Raw genomic sequence first — 18,716 nt, forward strand, 5'->3', positions numbered from 1 at the left:
GGTGGCCAAAGTACTGGAGTTTCAGCTTCAGCATCATTCCTTCCAAAGAAATCCCAGGGCTGATCTCCTTCAGAATGGACTGGTTGGATCTCCTTGCAGTCCAAGGGACTCTCAAGAGTCTTCTCCAACACCACAGTTCAAAAGCATCAATTCTTCGGCACTCAGTCTTCTTCACAGTCCAACTCTCACATCCATACATGACCACAGGAAAAACCATAGCCTTGACTAGACAGACCTTTGTTGGCAAAGTAATGTCTCTGCTTTTGAATATGCTATCTAGGTTGGTCATAACTTTCCTTCCAAGGAGTAAGCATCTTTTAATTTCATGGCTGCAGTCACCATCTGCAGTGATTTTGGAGCCCCCCAAAATAAAGTCTGACACTGTTTCCACTGTTTCCCCATCTATTTCCCATGAAGTGATGGGACCAGATGCCATGATCTTTGTTTTCTGAATGTTGAGCTTTAAGCCAACTTTTTCACTCTCCACTTTCACTTTCATCAAGAGGCTTTTTAGTTCCTCTTCACTTTCTGCCATAAGGGTGATGTCATCTGCATATCTGAGGTTATTGATATTTCTCCTGGCAATCTTGATTCCAGCTTGTGTTTCTTCCAGTCCAGCGTTTCTCATGATGTACTCTGCATAGAAGTTAAATAAGCAGGGTGACAATATATAGCCTTGACGTACTCCTTTTCCTATTTGGAACCAGTCTGTTGTTCCATGTCCAGTTCTAACTGTTGCTTCCTGACCTGCATACAAATTTCTCGAGAGGCAGATCAGGTGGTCTGGTATTTCCATCTCTTTCAGAATTTTCCACAGTTTATTGTGATCCACACAGTCAAAGGCTTTGGCATAGTCAATAAAGCAGAAATAGATGTTTTTCTGGAACTCTTTTGCTTTTTCCATGATCCAGTGGATGTTGGCAATTTGATCTCTGGTTCCTCTGCCTTTTCTAAAACCAGCTTGACTTCCTCTATTCATTATCGCAAAGTTCCTTATCTGAATAATTACTCTGTTAAAAAGAACCTATGGCCACCTTTGATTAGAAAAGATGTATTATTCACTGTGTCAGATTGCAAAATGAGCTTACTTTAGTAAGCCTTGTTTTTAACTGTCAGTGCTTTTGACTGCTTTATTTTTTTTATTAATTTTTTATTGAAGGATAATTGCTTTACAGAAATGCTCTATTCTTTATGAAGACCTGTGAGAAGGCCTAGAGACCCTACAGTTCAGATCACTTTGAGAAACCAACAAGAAAAATATGAAAAAAAATAAAAACAACTCCTCACAAGAGAGAAGATCACAGCTGGAACAAAAACTGGAATCACAGAAACTAAGAGATGGGAAAATTTTGGAGGTTATCTGGCCCAAATTAATGCCAAACCTACAATCATCTGTACAAATTCTTGACAAGTGATTTTTAAACTTGAACATTTAAACTTGAATGTTCTTTGTGAGCATTTCTTATGATGCCTCACTACTTATGAGGTCAACCCCCTTCATTACAGGAATATACTAATAACTGGGAAGTTTTTTCTAATACGGGGCTAAAATTACTTTCTTAATTCTAATAGTAAAATGTAGAGGAAATAATTTCTTTCAATCATTAAGCATTTATTGACTATATACCACTACCACAGAGGCTTGACTAGACTGAACATGGAGATAATTTCTGGGCTAGGAGGACAAAAACAGGAATATAGGGCTCTTCCATGGAGGAGCCATAGAAACTACTACTGCTGCCTCCAGTTTAGGCTTCTGGTTGGAACCCTGTAGGGCTGCACCATCAGAGTATGTATGAACCAGCCCTCATGGGACTCAATTGCACTTAGAATCATCCCAAATTCTCATTATACTAAATGCATTTAATAACCAATTAGGCACTTAAAAGAGAATTAGTGACCTAAAAAGTCATGAGAAAATATTGAGAGTGAAGCAAGGCGGGGAGAGAGGTAGGAAAGTACAGGAAAGAGCAAAAGAGACATATGAGACAAAGGTTAGAAAGTTTTGGAAGAAGAGAGAAAATGAAGAAGCAGTGTTTGAAAATAAAATAGCAATGGAATTTTCCCAGACTCAAGAAGTAACATAAAAACCAAGAAGAAAACTAAACAGAAAACTCAGATCTAAGCACATCATAGTAAAACTGCCGAAAGGCTAGACAGAAAAAAAAAAAAATCTTTAAAGCATCCAGAAAGGAGAAATGACAGATTACCTTCAGAGGCACAACGAGACAGCTAAATTTGCCAAAGAAACAATGAAAGGCAGAAAGCAATGACATGACATCTTTAAAGGGCCAATAAAAAAAGCTGCCATCTAAGTTTCAATATTCAGTCAAAATATCTTTCAAAAACTAAGAGTAAATATAGATGTTTTCAAACAAACAAAAACTGAGAGAATTTGCATCAGAAATTCTACCCTAATGGAAATATTCAAGAATATTCTTCAGGTAGAATAAAAATGATCCAAGACAGAAAGCTGGCCCAGGGGAACAAATGAAGAGTAATGAAATGGTAAACCTAGGGGTGAATTTAAATGAACATTGATCATATAAAATATACTAAAAGTATTTTGTGGTACTTAAAAATAGAGATTAGTCATGAGGCAGGTAAATGAAGTTCAAGTGTTCTAAGGTCTTGGTTCTGAAAGTGGTAAAAGTTCCGATTTCTATGAAAATATGAATATGTTAATAATGTTGTAAATCGATAGAACAGGAATCAGTGAACTTTTTTTGTAAAGTAAATATTTTAGGTTTTTAGGTCATGTGACTTTTTAATAAATATTTATTTACTTATTTGGCTATGCAGGGTCTTAGTTGCAGCATGCAGGAATTTTAGTTGCCGCGTGTAAACTCTTGGTGTGTGGGATCTAATTCCCTGACCAGGGATCTAACCCAGGCTCCCTCCATTGGCAGCGTGGAGTGTTAGCCACTGGACCCCCAGGTAAGTCCGGTCATGTGGTCTTGCAGCATCAAAGCAGCCAAAGACAGGAAAGCAGCAGGATGGCTGGGGAGAATTCAGAGGAGACAAGGCAGTGCAAAGGTGCAGGGTTGGGTTAGTCACTGCGACGGGAGACTAGGACTCTGTGCTGCTGCTGGCCCTTCTAGGGGCACACAAGAGAGGAGACTTTATTTATCAGATCCTGTCTCCTATTGGTCAAAAGTATCCCCTGGCCATGTTGTCTCCTGCATACTTTACACTGCGTATGTCTCAGGGCAGGAAGTCAGGGAATCGCTGGCCTGGGCAGCATCGCAGGGGTACACAGCAGCAAAGGCCAAGTAAAAAGTGGGCTGAGAGAATATAAGATAGAGCATCAGAGGTGCTCAACACAGCAGTACACTTTAAATACGAAGATACAGAAATGCTAAAAGTAAAGGGATGGAAAAAAATACCATGGAAACAACCAGTAGAAAGGTGGTGAAACCATACAAATATATCAAACCCAATTTAAAAATGAGCAAAAGAAAAAAATTGAAAATATCCACTAGGAAAGTGGATCTTGAAAGTTCTCATCATGAGAAAAAATTTTTGTAACTATGAATGGTGATGGACATTAACTAGACTTATTGTGGTGATCATTTTGCAACATATACAAATGTGGAATCATCCAGTGCACACCTGAAACAAATATAATTGCAATTTAATACAATTATTCCTCAATAAAAGTTTAAATTATAAAATTTAATTTTTAATTAGTAAAAGTTAATTTATTTAAAAAAATGTAAATTAATAAAATGCCTAACAATCCATTTTCTACAAAATAAGGGGAAAAAACTTGAGCAGATATTTCTCTTTAGAGGACATACAAATTGCCACCAGGTATAAGTAAAGGTGTTCAAAGTCACTAACCATCTGGGAATTGAAAATCAAAATCATGATGAGGTAATTCCCTGGTGGTTCAGTGGTTAGGACTTGATGAAACTAATCTAGGTAAAGAAAAGGCATAAATAAATATTGAGAATAAAAAGTAAGGCATCCCTAAATATTCTACAGTGATTCAGATGATAAAAGAGGATATTAAGAAAAACTTCATGAAAGCAAATTAGAAAATATTTATGAAATGGACTGATTTCTAGAAAAACACAACTCTCCCAAACCAAAAAAAAAAAAACACCAAACAAGAACCAGAAAATCAGAATGGTTCTTTACTTATGGAAGATATTAAATCTATAATTCAAAACGCTACCAAAGAAAACTCTGAATTCAGATGGCTTCACCGTGAATTGTACCAGATATCAATCTAACAGAAACTCTTCTACTAAATATAAAGAAAGGAATACTTCACAATTCATTTTATTAGTTCTGCATAGTCTTTGAATCCAAAGCCTTACAAGGACATTGAAAGAAACAGAATTTATTGGTCAATCTCACTCATGATCAGATGTAAAAATTCTAAGTGAAATATTAGCAAATGAATCTATTTATTTACAAGAAGGATTATATACACTATAACATACCTGAGTTTATTCCCTGAATGCAAAATGTGGTTATTTTTAAAAAATCAAGCACTGTCATCTACCAAACCAACAGAATAAATAAGAAAAAAATCATATGATTACCTTAAATAAATATGAAAAAGCACATGGTAAAACTTAATATTCCTTCATGAGAAATACTTTTATTAAATTAGGAATTTAAGAAAACATCCTTAGTATGATAAAGAATAAATACATAATATTTACAGCAGGCATCATACTTAACTGGGAAATGCTGACACTTTCCCTCTGAGATGAAACAAAGATGCCCATTATCATTATTTCTAGTCAACATTATAATGGAGATTTTAGACAGTAAATTAAGACATGAAAAACACCCCCAACAAGATTGGAAAGAAAGAAATATAATAGTTATTTGAATAATATGATTGGATTTGTAAAAAATCCAAAAGAATTTAAAAGTCATAAGAATAAATATGCAAATTCAGCATGGTCTCTACCTAGAAGAGTATACAAAAATCAATTTTATTCCTATATACTAGGAACAAATAATTTTAAAATAAAATAAAGTACTCAGTTCAGTTCAGTTCAGTCACTCAGTTGTGTCCGACTGCGACCCCATGAACTGCAGTACGCCAGGCCTCCCTGTCCATCACCAGCTCCTGGAGTTCACCCAAACTCATATGCATCGAGTCAGTGATGCCATCCAGCCATCTCGTCCTCTGTTGTCCCTTCTCCTCCTGCCCTCAATCCCTCCCAGCATCAGGGTCTTTTCCAATGAGTCATCTCTTCTCATGAGGTGGCCAAAGTATTGGAGTTTCAGCCTCAGCATCAGTCCTTCCAATAATAAAGTACTAGTTAAACAATTTTTAAAAATCACTTAATTATCTAGGGGAAAAGAATATAACGAAGAATACCAAAGAGACCTTGCCCAAAATTAAAGATTTAAATATATTGAGCTATATGCCATATTCATAAATTAAGCAGAGTATCATAAAATATGTCAATTCTTCCCGAATTGATCTATAGGTTTAATGTAATCTCTAAATTCCAGCAGGATGTGTATGTTGTGTGAATTGAAAAATTAACCCTGAAATTTATTTGGAAATTCAGAGAGCCAGAATAGCCAAGGCAATCTTCAAGACAATCTTGAAAAAAAGAAGAAAAAGTGATAGAACTTGTTGTCAGATAGTGTGACTTATTACAAATCTACAGTAATTAAGATAGTGTGGTGTTGGTTTTAAGGAAGACCAGTAAACCACTGGAACAGAGAGAACTCAGAATCAGATCTGTTGACCAAATATATGGGCATATGATTTATAACAAAGGTGGTTCTGATGTGCAGTGAGGAAAGCACAGTCTTTTCAATAAATGGTACTTGGTCAATTAGATGTCCTTATGGAAAACAATGACTCTTGACTCCCAACATTACTGAATATGCAAAGACCAATGCCAAATGGATTTTCAGATCTAAATGTGAAAAGTAAAATGATAAATATTTTAGAAGGTAACATATAAGAAAATAGATTCTAGATCTTAGGGAATATAAGGATTTCTTAAATTGGGCCTAAAATTGGATGACTTTAAAATTTAAAAGTTTTATTTTTATAAAATTAAAGAGAATGAAATTAGAGAATGGAAATGTCAGTTACATAGTGGAAGAAGATACTTGCAACACATATAATCAACAAAGGGCTTGTTTTGAAAATATGGAAAAAATCTTACAAATCAGTAAGAGAAAACAAAAACAATAGAAAAATGGTCAAGAGACATGATCAGGCATTTTTACAAAAGAGGATATCCAAATGACCAACGAATTGAAAAGGTGTCAATATCATTAATAATCCAGGGAATGCCAACCGAAGCACGTATCTATTAGAACAGTTAAAATTAAGAAGATCAATGATATCAAATGTTTGCAAGAATATGTAACAGCTGGAGCAAATTTGGATAATTCACCTAACAGCATACTCATAACCTATGTGCCTACTATGTGCTAGATTCTATTCTACACAGCAGGGCCTAACAATGAGCACAAAATATTGTATGTTCTTTCCCTAGCTGAGCTTATGGCCAGTTGGAGGAGACAAATTTTAATCAAGGATTGCACAGATAAGTATAAATCTGGAACTGTAGTAAGTAGCTCTTACTATAAGAAGACATAAGAGGGAGATCCAATCTTACCATGGAGATTATGGAAGGTTCCTATAAGGAACTGACAGTGAGTTGAAATCTGAAGATAAGAAAGGATTAACTAGAGAAAGAAGGGGAGGAAAGGGTAGTCTTTCAGAAATTCATGAAGAATAGCTGGCATATAGACCTAAGAGGAATGCAAAATCCAAATTCTGCATGAATCTTGCAGCTCACGAGATGAGAAGCTTTCAGGTACCATCCTCTTAGAGAGGGTACAATTTAAACAGGTAAGCATTTTTTTTTTTCCAGGATAGGGGAAGCAATTAATTTCTTGATGGGGAATCTCTCCATATTAAGTTTGATGTATACAAGTGGAAGATTCCAGACATAGGAATGATGAACTGGGACCCTGGAAAGTATGAAGTTTAGTCATCTGTTTTCTTAGTCTAGTCTCTTTTCCTAATTAACATTCATGGGCTCTGCATCAGCTTGGTTATAAACTCCATGACTTGGGCTATTAAGACCATTGGGTTCATACTGTAGAAAAGGACGAAGAGTAGATAATGTGAATCTCTAAGGAAAGGAAGTTCAAAACTCTTCTGTTCTTCCTCATCCACATTTCTTCACTTTTGAGGAGAAAGGTGTGGCTAAGGTTGATCAGAGCAAGACTTTTCATTCAGGTAGGAACATGGTTTCTCTCACATAGAATCCTCTCTTTTATTTCCAAGAGGTTGAGAAGTAATATTCATTTCTCTTTCTCTCTGATGCTCATCTTTCTTTTTGAACTTGCTTCTTTCTAGTGCAGCTAGTGAGACTGGCTGGCTTTAGTTTCCAGGAGACTTGCATTGGGCAGCTCTAAGCACTGGCACAGTTTACAGCTTCCTGGTTCTACTTCCTGTCTTCTTCTCCAATGGCATTCTCTGGATCAACATTTCTGTGACTAAAGTGTGGCAATTTGAGACTCAGTGGGTGGGGTCAGGGTTGGAGAAGGTGTTCTGACTTGCTTTGGTCCTAGGCTCTGAGCTGCTGATAGCCTAAGTGAAAGGAATTCTCCCTGTGGTTCAGATGGTACTCTTGGGCTCCACTGGGTTTAAAGACAAAGTAAAATTATTAAATTGACAGTAAAATTATTTATGTTTTAATTTTGGCTGTCAGTTGCTGTCCTGCACATGTTTGATTTAGGGATCATAGTGGAGGACTAGTAAACTAAGGATAGGCTTTCTTGTTCCCCAAATATCATTTTAATCTCTCATATTTCCAATGATCAGCACAGAGTATTGTACAGGCTTTGATTTGGAAGAGGAATAAGATAGTTTCTCTGATCTTAAGGAGCTCATAGTTTAGTAGTTGAGATGAAACAATAATTATAATACAATGTGACTAGCACAATGTTTCAAAAAATATGGAAATAAAGAAGAGGACCACTTTCATATGGCTATTTTTATAATACTGAATGTTGGCTAACATATTCTCCCTAAGCCTTTTTTTCCCTAAGACAAATGCTGTTCCAGACTTCCATTACTGTTACAATTACACAAAATTATAGGAATGAAATGAAATCTGTTTCACTGAGGCAAACTCTGATAACAATGTGAAGAAAGCCCTACAGCCGTGTTGCATTGGCCGCTCTTGCATGGGCATCCCTGGAAACTTGTTAGAAATGCAGATTTATGAGTTTCACTCCATTGTACTGAATCAGAAACTCTGGAGACAGACCAATGAAACTACGTTTTAACTTCTGCCTTCTATTAAAAGAGACCTTGTACTATAGACATGAGTGATAGAAACAGTAACTCAATGAAGTTGCAGGGTCTTTAAAAGAAAATAGCGACAACAATAAAAATCCAAAATGGATCAATATGATTAGTCCAAGAACAAAAGAAACTAATTGTTTTGTTTCACTTTGGGAGAAAGGTCATATGTGAAAACTTATTTTTATAGTTTGGGCATTTCTCACTGAAGATCTGTATTCTATCCATTTCCATGGCCCTGTGGTTGTTCCTTATAGTCCAAATGCATATTACTTCCACTACTTTCGTTAAATAGCTACCTAGGTTACTCAGTTCTTTCATAATTTGGCATATGCCAAATCATACCTACTGAACAGCGTATACCATTAATGGTTTCAAAAAGATGTCATTAGTTTAAGAAACGTACACTTCTGTGGTTTGATTTTTACAGTGCAAATCTTCATTTCTATAAAAGAAATTGGGGTACATTAAGCTGCCAATTTAGTGAAGAGGAAAAATTTAAGGTTTTATTTAATATATACCAGGCTGACAATATGCAAATGAATGTAAACTTATAATGCTGTGTTTTCCAAGATGTCTTTTCCCCAGAATTAATTTTATTGTGTAGGCATCTATTTCATTCATTTGTTTATTCATTCATTTAATATTTATTAAGATACTATCAGTAGCCAGAAATTGAAGTTCTGGAAAGTTAGACCAAGACTATATGGGCTGGCATTGCCTTCCATGCTAAGCAGTTGGTGTTTTATCTTATAAACATGGGAGTAATACATTTGTTCTGTGCCTTAGAATGAATGCCAATGGTAGGTAGTGCAGGGGGCAGGTTGGATAGCGAGACACTGGAGGAAAGCAGATCATCTGCAAGAACTAATGGACCTGGACTGTCTACCATGAGGTGCCCCTTATGAACAGCAGTCAGATAAGATATAATGTAAAACATGATGGTTACTCTTAATATTTTCTTTATAGATGTGCTTGATTTTAATGATCATTTAGGAAATAAGAGTGCCAGTATTAGGCAAACAGCCGTGAATAAAAACTTTCTGACATTGTAGAGGAGAGTGGAGTGAAGGCAAATGGTAGAGGGTGGAGAGAAGGCAGAAGTGTATCAGCTGTTTCTGCACCTGTGGGATGAGCTACGCCTGCCTGGTTCATAGTGGTCAGTTGACGCATTCTTCAACACTAGTGCCTGTGACGCAGGACTGATAAGACTATAGGAAACAGTATCTATTAAGAAGCAGTCAAACACTTGTAAGATGATGTTGCCAGACCTAGCCAAGCAAGTCACATAGAGATGACCATGAAGAAGTGGAGGATCTCAGTATTTGACTAATGCTCACTTAGCCAACTTCTAAACCAATCCCTGGGCTTCCCTGGTGGCTCAGTGGTAAAGAATCTGCCTGCCAATGCAGGAGACATAAGAGATGTGGGTTTGATCCCTGAGTTAGAAAGATCCCCTGGAGAAGGAAATAACAACCTACTCCAGTATTCTTGCCTGGAAAATCCCATGTACAGAGGAGTCTGGTTGGGGAGTCCATGGGGTTCAGACATGACTTAGGACTAAAAAAACAACAAACCAGCCCCTTTCTATGCCTTGCCTCTTTACAAACATTTAGCATTTAAACCCATGATACTGACAACATGAATAACTACCCCTGAGATCCTGTCATTGGTATGTGGGCACAAATCCAATTTGTATTGTCCACTACATTCTAAATTAATGGATGGGAAGAAGGTAGGGAAGGACTCTTAAAAGAGCATGTAGTCCAAATCACTATTTGGTTTACTGCAAAGCAATCAGTTAAAAAAAAAAAAATAGCGGGAGCTAAATATAGGATATATTTTTGGTTGCAGCAAATGAGAGAAAATATGTTTATTTTATAAAGTAATGACAGTGCAGTTTCTCCCTGACCTACTTATTTTAAACAACTGGATTTTATCCTCTGAGAAATACTGCATCCATTGGGCTTCCCAGGTGGCTCAGTGGTAAAGAATTCGCAGGCCATTTCAGGAGATGCAGGTTTGATTTCTGGGTCAGGAAGATTCTGTGGAGAAAGAAATGGCAACCCACTCCAGTATTCTTGCCTGGACAATCCCATGGACAGAGGATCCTGGTGGGCTACAGTCCATGGGGTTGCAAAGAACTGGACATGACTGAGCACACATGGATGCATCCATTCAAAAGAAGTATTAGAAGAGTGATTTAGAAATTAAGGCAAAAAGCACATTTTCAAATCTTTTAAAAGCATTTCTTGGGAGAAAATGAAATTCAAGAGTATATTAAATGCTAACTGATATGAGAATATAAAGTAGATAAGAAATTATGTGATACTTCCATTAATACTCCATGTCCAGACTTACAGAGTGGAGAATAGGCTAAAAATTCACCACAGAATGCCTTTGTTGAAGATTTCCATTTGGAGTTTAAATGAAAATAATTTTTTTTCCCCTTAAACTTTGGTGTCAGTCCAAAGAAAAAAATTGGTATCTTCTTCTCAGGTGTAAGTTATCTTGATTTGTGTGACTTGAAAGAATCTAACACTTCAAAAGAAGATGCATGCTGATTATAGTTCTTTCATACTTATCTATGTTGATTGCTCAGCATTGACTTAAATACAAAGGCTGCCTCCTAGGAAATTCAGAAAAGACTATTGGGTCGGGGCGGGGGTGGGGGCGGGGGGGGGGGCAGTGATGGGTTTGCTCTTTATTCCTTGGATATTAGATTATCTCTCTGCTTAGCTTATCTTAGAGTAACTCTTTTCATTCATATTGATAATGATGAAAAATACTTAAGCTCAAATCCTCAGACAACATCTGAGGCATTAAGTAAGACTCTGACTGTAGTCAGAATTTGAGAATGTATCTTTAGAAGATCTTGTTTTTAAGATTTTCTTGAACATCCTAAGTATGAGAACCACCAAGGAAGATTTCTTCATTTTTCCAGTCATTCAACCTGTGTTTATTAACTATTTAAATATGTGCCTACAAGTGGTTAAACTAGATCGCTCTTCTTTCATTCATTTCTTTTTTTAAAAAAATCTTATAAGCAGAATTCTAGCACAACTTGGAAACACATTTATAGATGTTCACTTCAACATTTATTGAGCATCTACTATGAGCCAACTACCATACTAGATGAAAGAGATGCAAAGCAGGCAGGACATGGTTCCTGCCCACAAGGATCTCCCAATGAAATGTGGGAGCAACCACATAAAGTATTATTTCAATACAATGAAAATTCTGCTATTTGGAATACAGTTCCAAAATGGAAGCCAGGGCAGGGTATGACAGAGGCAAAGAACAGAGCCTGGAGTTGTAACCACTACAGGACTGAAAGGGCTGTCTTCTTTCCCCAGAAAATTTTCTGGGCTCTGCTTTACTTGGAGAAATTGTGTAGGGGGAGGAAACAATGAAAATTATTATATTCGCATCTATGTTTGGTAAGCAAAAATGGATCCATGAGAAACCCTGCTGATAAAATCAAATTCTTCTTCTATCACTCACTCATTCACTTAGTCAGATGTTGTTTAACGCTACCAAGCACTAGAAGTATAATAGTTGCATTTTGTGTTAATAGTGTTGCTCATAATCTGGCCTCCAGCTCTATATTCCTCTGATGTAACAGAATGTGATGAACTCAAGGTTTATTTTGGAAGTTGATGGCCTGGAAGCCATGGTCACACGGAGAGATTACCCAGGGAAATGACCAGCACTACATGTGAAATCGGGAGTCTTTCTGACAAACAGGAGCAGGCTCTGTGGGTTCCCCGGCTCATCCCTTGCTCCTTCAAAAACAATTCCACTTCCCTGAGGTGGGTAAAGGTTTTGGTTTTTTCCTATAAAGATCTAATACATGGCTTGGTAGATTCAGTGTTCTAGAACATTGGGAATGGGAATTCAAAGTGTTATAATCTCCAGTCTGCACACTACTGATATGGGCCATCTGGAGGCTCTCTATCTGGAATGGGCAGAGGGTCATCATTGCTAATGTTCACAGCACTCTGCCTTCAGCTTCGACATCTTTCTCAATGTTATAGGCCAGGGAGTCATTACCATTTGAATATAGTACACCAGATGAAATATTTCCGTCACTATTGATTTATACACATTAGTGAGGTGGTTCCATAAGCTACACATAAAAACTAGTTTGAATCTCATTCAACAATCATAACGTGTAACACACACACACAAGCATACAATTAACTGGATTTTCAATGCTAATAGTGGCAGAGAGAAGGTTTTTTAAAAATTAAAATCAAGGCAGGTTCCCCCCCCGCCACATTGTTGATTTCCATTTTTTAATGTTTTTCTCCATGGTTTCAACAGGCTAATCATTAACTTACTTTTTCATTAGTAAATGAGTAATTTTCCAAGGATCTCAAGACAGCAGCTATTGTAACAATGGATCTTTTCAAGTTGTTCTGGTGCCACTGAGTTGAAAGCAGACTTTTGAGTCTTTTTTGGCCACAGCGGCAGCTGCCTTCACCCTGGCCTTTCTGCTCTAACAGGGAGCCAGAGCACTGAAATATAGTAACTCTTAACAGGATATTTTTAGATTATTCATTTAGTGCTTTGAAATGTATGAGCGATTTGGGAAAAAGCAAAGCTGAGCTGGAAACTCTTTCCAAATATTTCTCTCCTTCCTTTGTATCTACCTATGTATTTATGTATCATCTATCCACCCCTGTGCATGTATACCCATACATACACGTGGGTACATCTTTTCTTTTAGTCACTCAGTCATGTCCGACTCTTTGCAACCTCATGGACTGCAACCCACCAGGCTCCTCTGTTCATGGAATTCTCCAGGCAAGAATACTGGAGTGGATAGCCATTCCCTTCTTTAGAGGATCTTCCTGACCCAGAGATTGAACCCAGGTCTCCTGCGCTGCAGGTGGATTCTTTACCATCTGAGCCACCAGCGGAGCTATACACATGTGTACATGTACAATGCAAAAGAATAATATATATTAGAATAATATACAGTAAAAGAGTATATATTAAAATTCATAGTTGGGTGAATTTTCAGAAGGCTTATTACTGAATTTTAATAGAAGCAAAAAGCCATGGATATGAAAAGGTCCACCAGAGACTTTAGACTATTATCCATTTTATTATCACTTACTCATTTACCCATTCAGTAACTATTGAGTGTTCAGTGTGTACAAAAATAATATTAAAGAATATCTAAAAATTTCTAGACAAGGAGAATCAATGGTTGGCTCTAACGACTTGCTTTAATGCTTAATGGTTAGTACTTTTATAGAGTTTTTCCTGATATGAAAAAAAAAAAGAGGCTTTCCTCATATGTAATTCAAAATTATTCTCTTAAATACAAACACATTTACTCGGCAGAGAGGAACCAGAAAATATGCTATTTATGACTCTTAGATATGTTTTAAAAACAGTTATAAGGAAACGACTGTGAAGACAAACAATGATTTTGAAATAAACATGACAGAAACTAAATGTGCTTTCTCCTTCAAAATAGATCCTTTGGGAAATTAAAAAGTCATTTTAATATGCTGTCCACTGACCAAAACATCTTTGGGACTGCCTTTTGGATCTAAGTCCAAAAGGTTCTTTTGGGGAGTAAAACCCAGTCCTCTGAGACTAGGCTTGACCTTTGTAATTGCTCAGGGAGACAGTATAGCTGGGTGGGAAGAACACTGGACACAGGAGTGTGGGTTGATTATTCTAGCTTAGGAGTTGCTCTGGTTTTCACATTAACTAGATCTGTGAAATACAGTCAGTCACTTAACCTCCCTGAGCCTCAATTTTCTCATTTACTAATTGGGATCAGTAGCTACCAAGTTCTATGGTTCAAAGATTTTTTAAAAGGCTTTAAAAAAAATGCTAAGAATTTCCATTTAGGAAAAGCTGTACCTTCGCTGCCAGTTGATTGAGAAAGTACTTATTTTGCCTACTTTTGTTTGTCTATGGAATGACTCAGCAACCCCTAGAGGCGGGGACCACCATTTATGATATGCAGGATAAAGTAGCCTCTGAAATTGTACTCCTATGAACCTATGTACCCATGGAGCATATTATCTAAAGCAGGAATGGGGAGATTTTTCTTTTTGGCTATGATTGATACACACACACACACACACACACACACACACATGCACGCAAGAAAAAGCTGAATCAAGTGTTACTGACCACATTAGAAAATTAGTCACTGCCATTTTTTCTATATAAACACATGTGTATTATTCTCTCTCTTATCCACTTTTACACATAAGTATCAATGACTATGTATTTGTATAGAGATATTCTTCCAAGTCAATTTTTAATAAGGAACCATCATGGGAAGTTAAACAAGAAGCCAAAGGTGGCTCACCCCATTTTTATAATACATAAAAATTTGCTGCTAATGCACAGAACTACAGATGAGCTATACACTGACCTTGTATTCTGTGACCTTGCTAAATTTATTAGCTTTAGTAGTCATTGTGCAGAATCCTTAGGATTTTCTCTGTAAATAATCATGTCATACACAAAAACAAATTTACTTATTCTTTTCTTATATTTATGCTTTATTTATCTTATATTAGTTATTATTACAGCTTCCAGTACAAAGTTTAATAGGAGTGGTAAGAGTAGATTTCTCTGCAGTTCCCAATTTTAGGGAGAAAGTATTCAATATTTCATCATTAAGTATGATATTAGCTATTGGTTTTTTCATAGATGCCTCTTACCATATTAAAAGAGTTCCTGCCTTCTATTCCCAATTTGCTGTGTTTTTTTTCCATGAACCAATGTGGAATATTGTCAAAGGTTTTGTCTGCCATTGTGGCCAAAGAACATACTCTATAAGATTTCACTGGAGAAGGGTATGGCAACCCACTCCAGTATTCTTGCCTAGAGAATCCCATGGACAAAGGAGCCTGGTGGGTGCAGTCCACAGGGTCGCAAAGAGTCAGACATGACTCAAGTGACTGAGCCTGCACGTATAAGATTTCAGGCTTTTAAAATTTAAGGCTGTGCATGGCCCTGTGTTTGGTTTATCTTCATGAAGGTCCTTTCTACATTTGAAAACAGTCTACTGTGCAGTTGCTGGATATTGTATACCAGTTATGTTTACTGTTCCTCAGATCTTCTAGGACTTTACTGATGTTTCATCTTATTTTTATGTGAAATAAGGAGAAAAGATTGTTAAAATTACTATGAATGTGGATTTGTCTGTTTCCTTATTTCTGTCAATTGTTTGATTCACATATTTTGAAACAATTTTCATTAGATATATACATGTTATAATTTTCTTGTCTTTTTTATGAATTGCCCTTCTGTCACCATGAAGTTCCTCTCTATTTCTGTTAATAGTTTCTGTCTTAGAGTCTACTTTACCTAATACCAGTAAAGTCATTCTGGTTTTCTTATATTTAGTATTTTCAGGCCATACCTTTTTCTGTCTTTTATGTTCAACCCATCTGTGCCTCATTTTTAAAAAGCCACCATTTTTAAAACAAAAGTATATTTGTGTTAGTCACTCAGTCATGTCTGGTTCTTTGCGACTCCATGAACTGTAGCCTGCCAGGCTCCTCTGTCCATGGAATTCTCCAGGCAAGAATACTGGAGTGGGTTGCCATGCCCTTCTCCAGCAGACCTTCCTGACCCAGGGATTGAAACCCGGTCTCCCACACTGCAGGCAGATTTTCACCATCTGAGCCCCCAGGGAAGCCCAAACTATGTTTGTTTCTACCCAAATAATGAAAATCCCAGTTGAATCTTCCTGTAAAAGGTAGGAGTCCTTCTGTAGTGTAAACAACGACCCTGTTTGTTCATCCTAGAATCTCAGCTTCTCTGACATTATTTTCTTATAACATGGGGCACATTTGTGCACATATTTACTCTACATAGAATGTAATGTGCTTAGAGTAAGTGAGGCTAAACTGGTTGGATCTGAGAGTAGTATTGTGGGCTTCCAAAATATATGATGGCCAGCTTAATTTGAATTTATATTTTTGGTAATTACTGAGGAGACTCAAATTATAACTGCATCTGCATTTTCTCAAGGAACTGGCCTTTTCTATTAAAGAGATTAAGGGAATTGGGCCTGGAAATTAAGGAAATACAGGAGTTTATGCTTGAATGAATCACTGTGCAAAAAATACAAAATATTAACACTGGGAAAGTCTTTTATCACTTATCCTTATCAAGCATTCTGGGGAACTAAAACCACTGTGTGCTGGCATAAAAAAATGAAGATATAGTTACAGAACAATGACTATATGCAATAGTTCGTTGCAGGGCTGTAAGGATGACAAAATGTAGATGTAAGACTCTCCATAAATTTGAAGTTGTGCAGTATTTTTTTCCTTCTCCCTCTCTTGCTCCACTTTCTGCCATTCTCTCCCCAACTCTGGCCCTGGCTGGTTGACTTTCTGGAGTGAATCAATGGGTTCTGTTGTTGTGTGGCTTCTGGTTGGTTTTGAGCTGTGGTCAACAAAAGCAGGAGACCAGAGGAAGGGAGAGGAGGAAATTCTGGATATCTACACCCTTACTTCTAGTCCTCTGAGGTCATCAAAGGCTGGCTATCCCTTTCTACTAAAGGCCAAGATTTCTGTAACAAAGCCTGCTTCATGTATCTGTTTTTTTTGGGGGGCGGGGCACGGTTCAAGGAACTTATTCCTCATACCACACTGTAAGCCTCAAGATGGTAACTGATGCACTTTGACCAACCTTGGAATACTGAACTATCCTTTGTAGTTTCTTTGTGTTCTATGCACACCTTTTCAATATTTCTTTATTAAAAAACTACTCTGTTTAGCCTGTTTGAATGTTCTATATCTTTCCTGTTGGAATCTGACACAGAAATCTAATGAACTAACAGTTATTAATTTAAGGTACTATAAGTTCTATACAAATATGACAGTAGAATATTTTGCTCAATAAGATGAGAGAAGAGAGAAACTTTAAGACTTGGGATCCTAAGGGAAGGGGTCCAAGGGAGGGTGGAATTTGACAAACAGTAAGAAATGACTATCAGGGAAAGACAGATGATGAGGGAACAAGGGCAAAATGTGTTCCAGAGATGGTAAGACAATGCAGGTTCGGCTCAGATCACATGGCCCTGGGCAGGGATTTCATAGAGACACAAGAACCTTAGGACACTAATATTGAGAATACAGCTTATGTGAAATTCCTCTCATTGTAAGGAAATTCTCTTCCCTCAAGAAAGCAAGTGTGAGGACTAGCGAAGATGACATTATTGGGATAACTGTGGGTATGCTCTAATTTCAGAACTTCAGTATTATTAGCAACAGCCGGCTTGCTCCATAACTATGGCAACATGCTATGGCTGAGAACCTTTGCTGTGTGCTGTTAAACACTAAATCAATTTGCATTTTAGTGTGCTTAACAATCAGCTTTGCTAAAGATTTTTAACTTGTTAATTTGCAGATTCTTGGGTTCCACCCACGAGAAATTCTAATTCAGTAATTCTGTGAAGTGACTTGAACAATGTACTTTTTTTTTTGACAAGGCACATACCTGATTCTGATACAAACCATATAGGGAGAAACAAGTTTGTGGACAATAACTGCCATTAAAGAGTTTCATCCAGAAGAGTGAAAATGATGACAGTGGTCATTTAGAAATATCAATCTGGCCACAGGACACAGGACAGACTAGATGCAGAGAGAATAAGGACAAGAAAGGTGGGAAAGGGAAGACAATAGATGGAAGTGAGCATGAAGCATGAGAAGACCAGAAAGAAAGGAAATGAAGGGAAGGGACAGAATGAGCAAAGTGAAGAATGATCAGGAATTTATTTACTGTCATGGTATAGTGGTTCAACACATGCAAACAAATATTTTTTGACATTCTCTTTTTAAAAAAAAATGTTGTTGTTTAGTTGCTAAGTCGTATCCAATTCTTTTGTGACCCGGTGGACTGAAGCCTGCCAGGCTCTTCTGTTCATGGGATTTCCCAGCAAGAATACTGGAATGAGTGAGTGACATTGCTCAGTCGTGTCCAACTCTTTGCGACCCCATGGACTGTACCCTACCATGCTCCTCCGTCCATGGGATTTTCCAGGCAAGAGAACTGGAATGGGTTGCCATTTCCTTCTCCAGAGGATCTTCCCGACCCAGGGATTGAACCCCAGCCTTCTGCATTGTAGGCAGACACTTTACCGTCTGAGCCACCAGGGAAGAATACTGGAGTGGGTTGCCATTTCCTTCTCCAAGGGATCTTCCCAACCCAGGGATTGAACCAACGTCTCCAGCATTGGCAGTCGGATTCTTTACCATTGTGCCATCTGGGAAGCCCATTAAAAAAAAAAAATAGTGGGTTCTAATTTCCTGTTTCTTGAATATGGGCCAGACTTAATGATTCATTTCTAAAAAATAAGTGACAGATGTGAGGCATGACTTTTGAAGCCAGGTTAGAAAAAGTG

General features: G+C 37.3%; 1 protein-coding gene across 3 annotated transcripts in view; it reads right to left on the minus strand.

Annotated features, from left to right (window-relative positions):
- AK5 (adenylate kinase 5) overlaps window positions 1-18,716 on the minus strand; it is a 259,132-nt gene that overhangs the window by 210,682 nt on the left and 29,734 nt on the right.

Source organism: Bos taurus, chromosome 3, assembly GCF_002263795.3.
Source record: "Bos taurus isolate L1 Dominette 01449 registration number 42190680 breed Hereford chromosome 3, ARS-UCD2.0, whole genome shotgun sequence".
Classification (NCBI taxonomy): Eukaryota; Metazoa; Chordata; class Mammalia; order Artiodactyla; family Bovidae; genus Bos; species Bos taurus.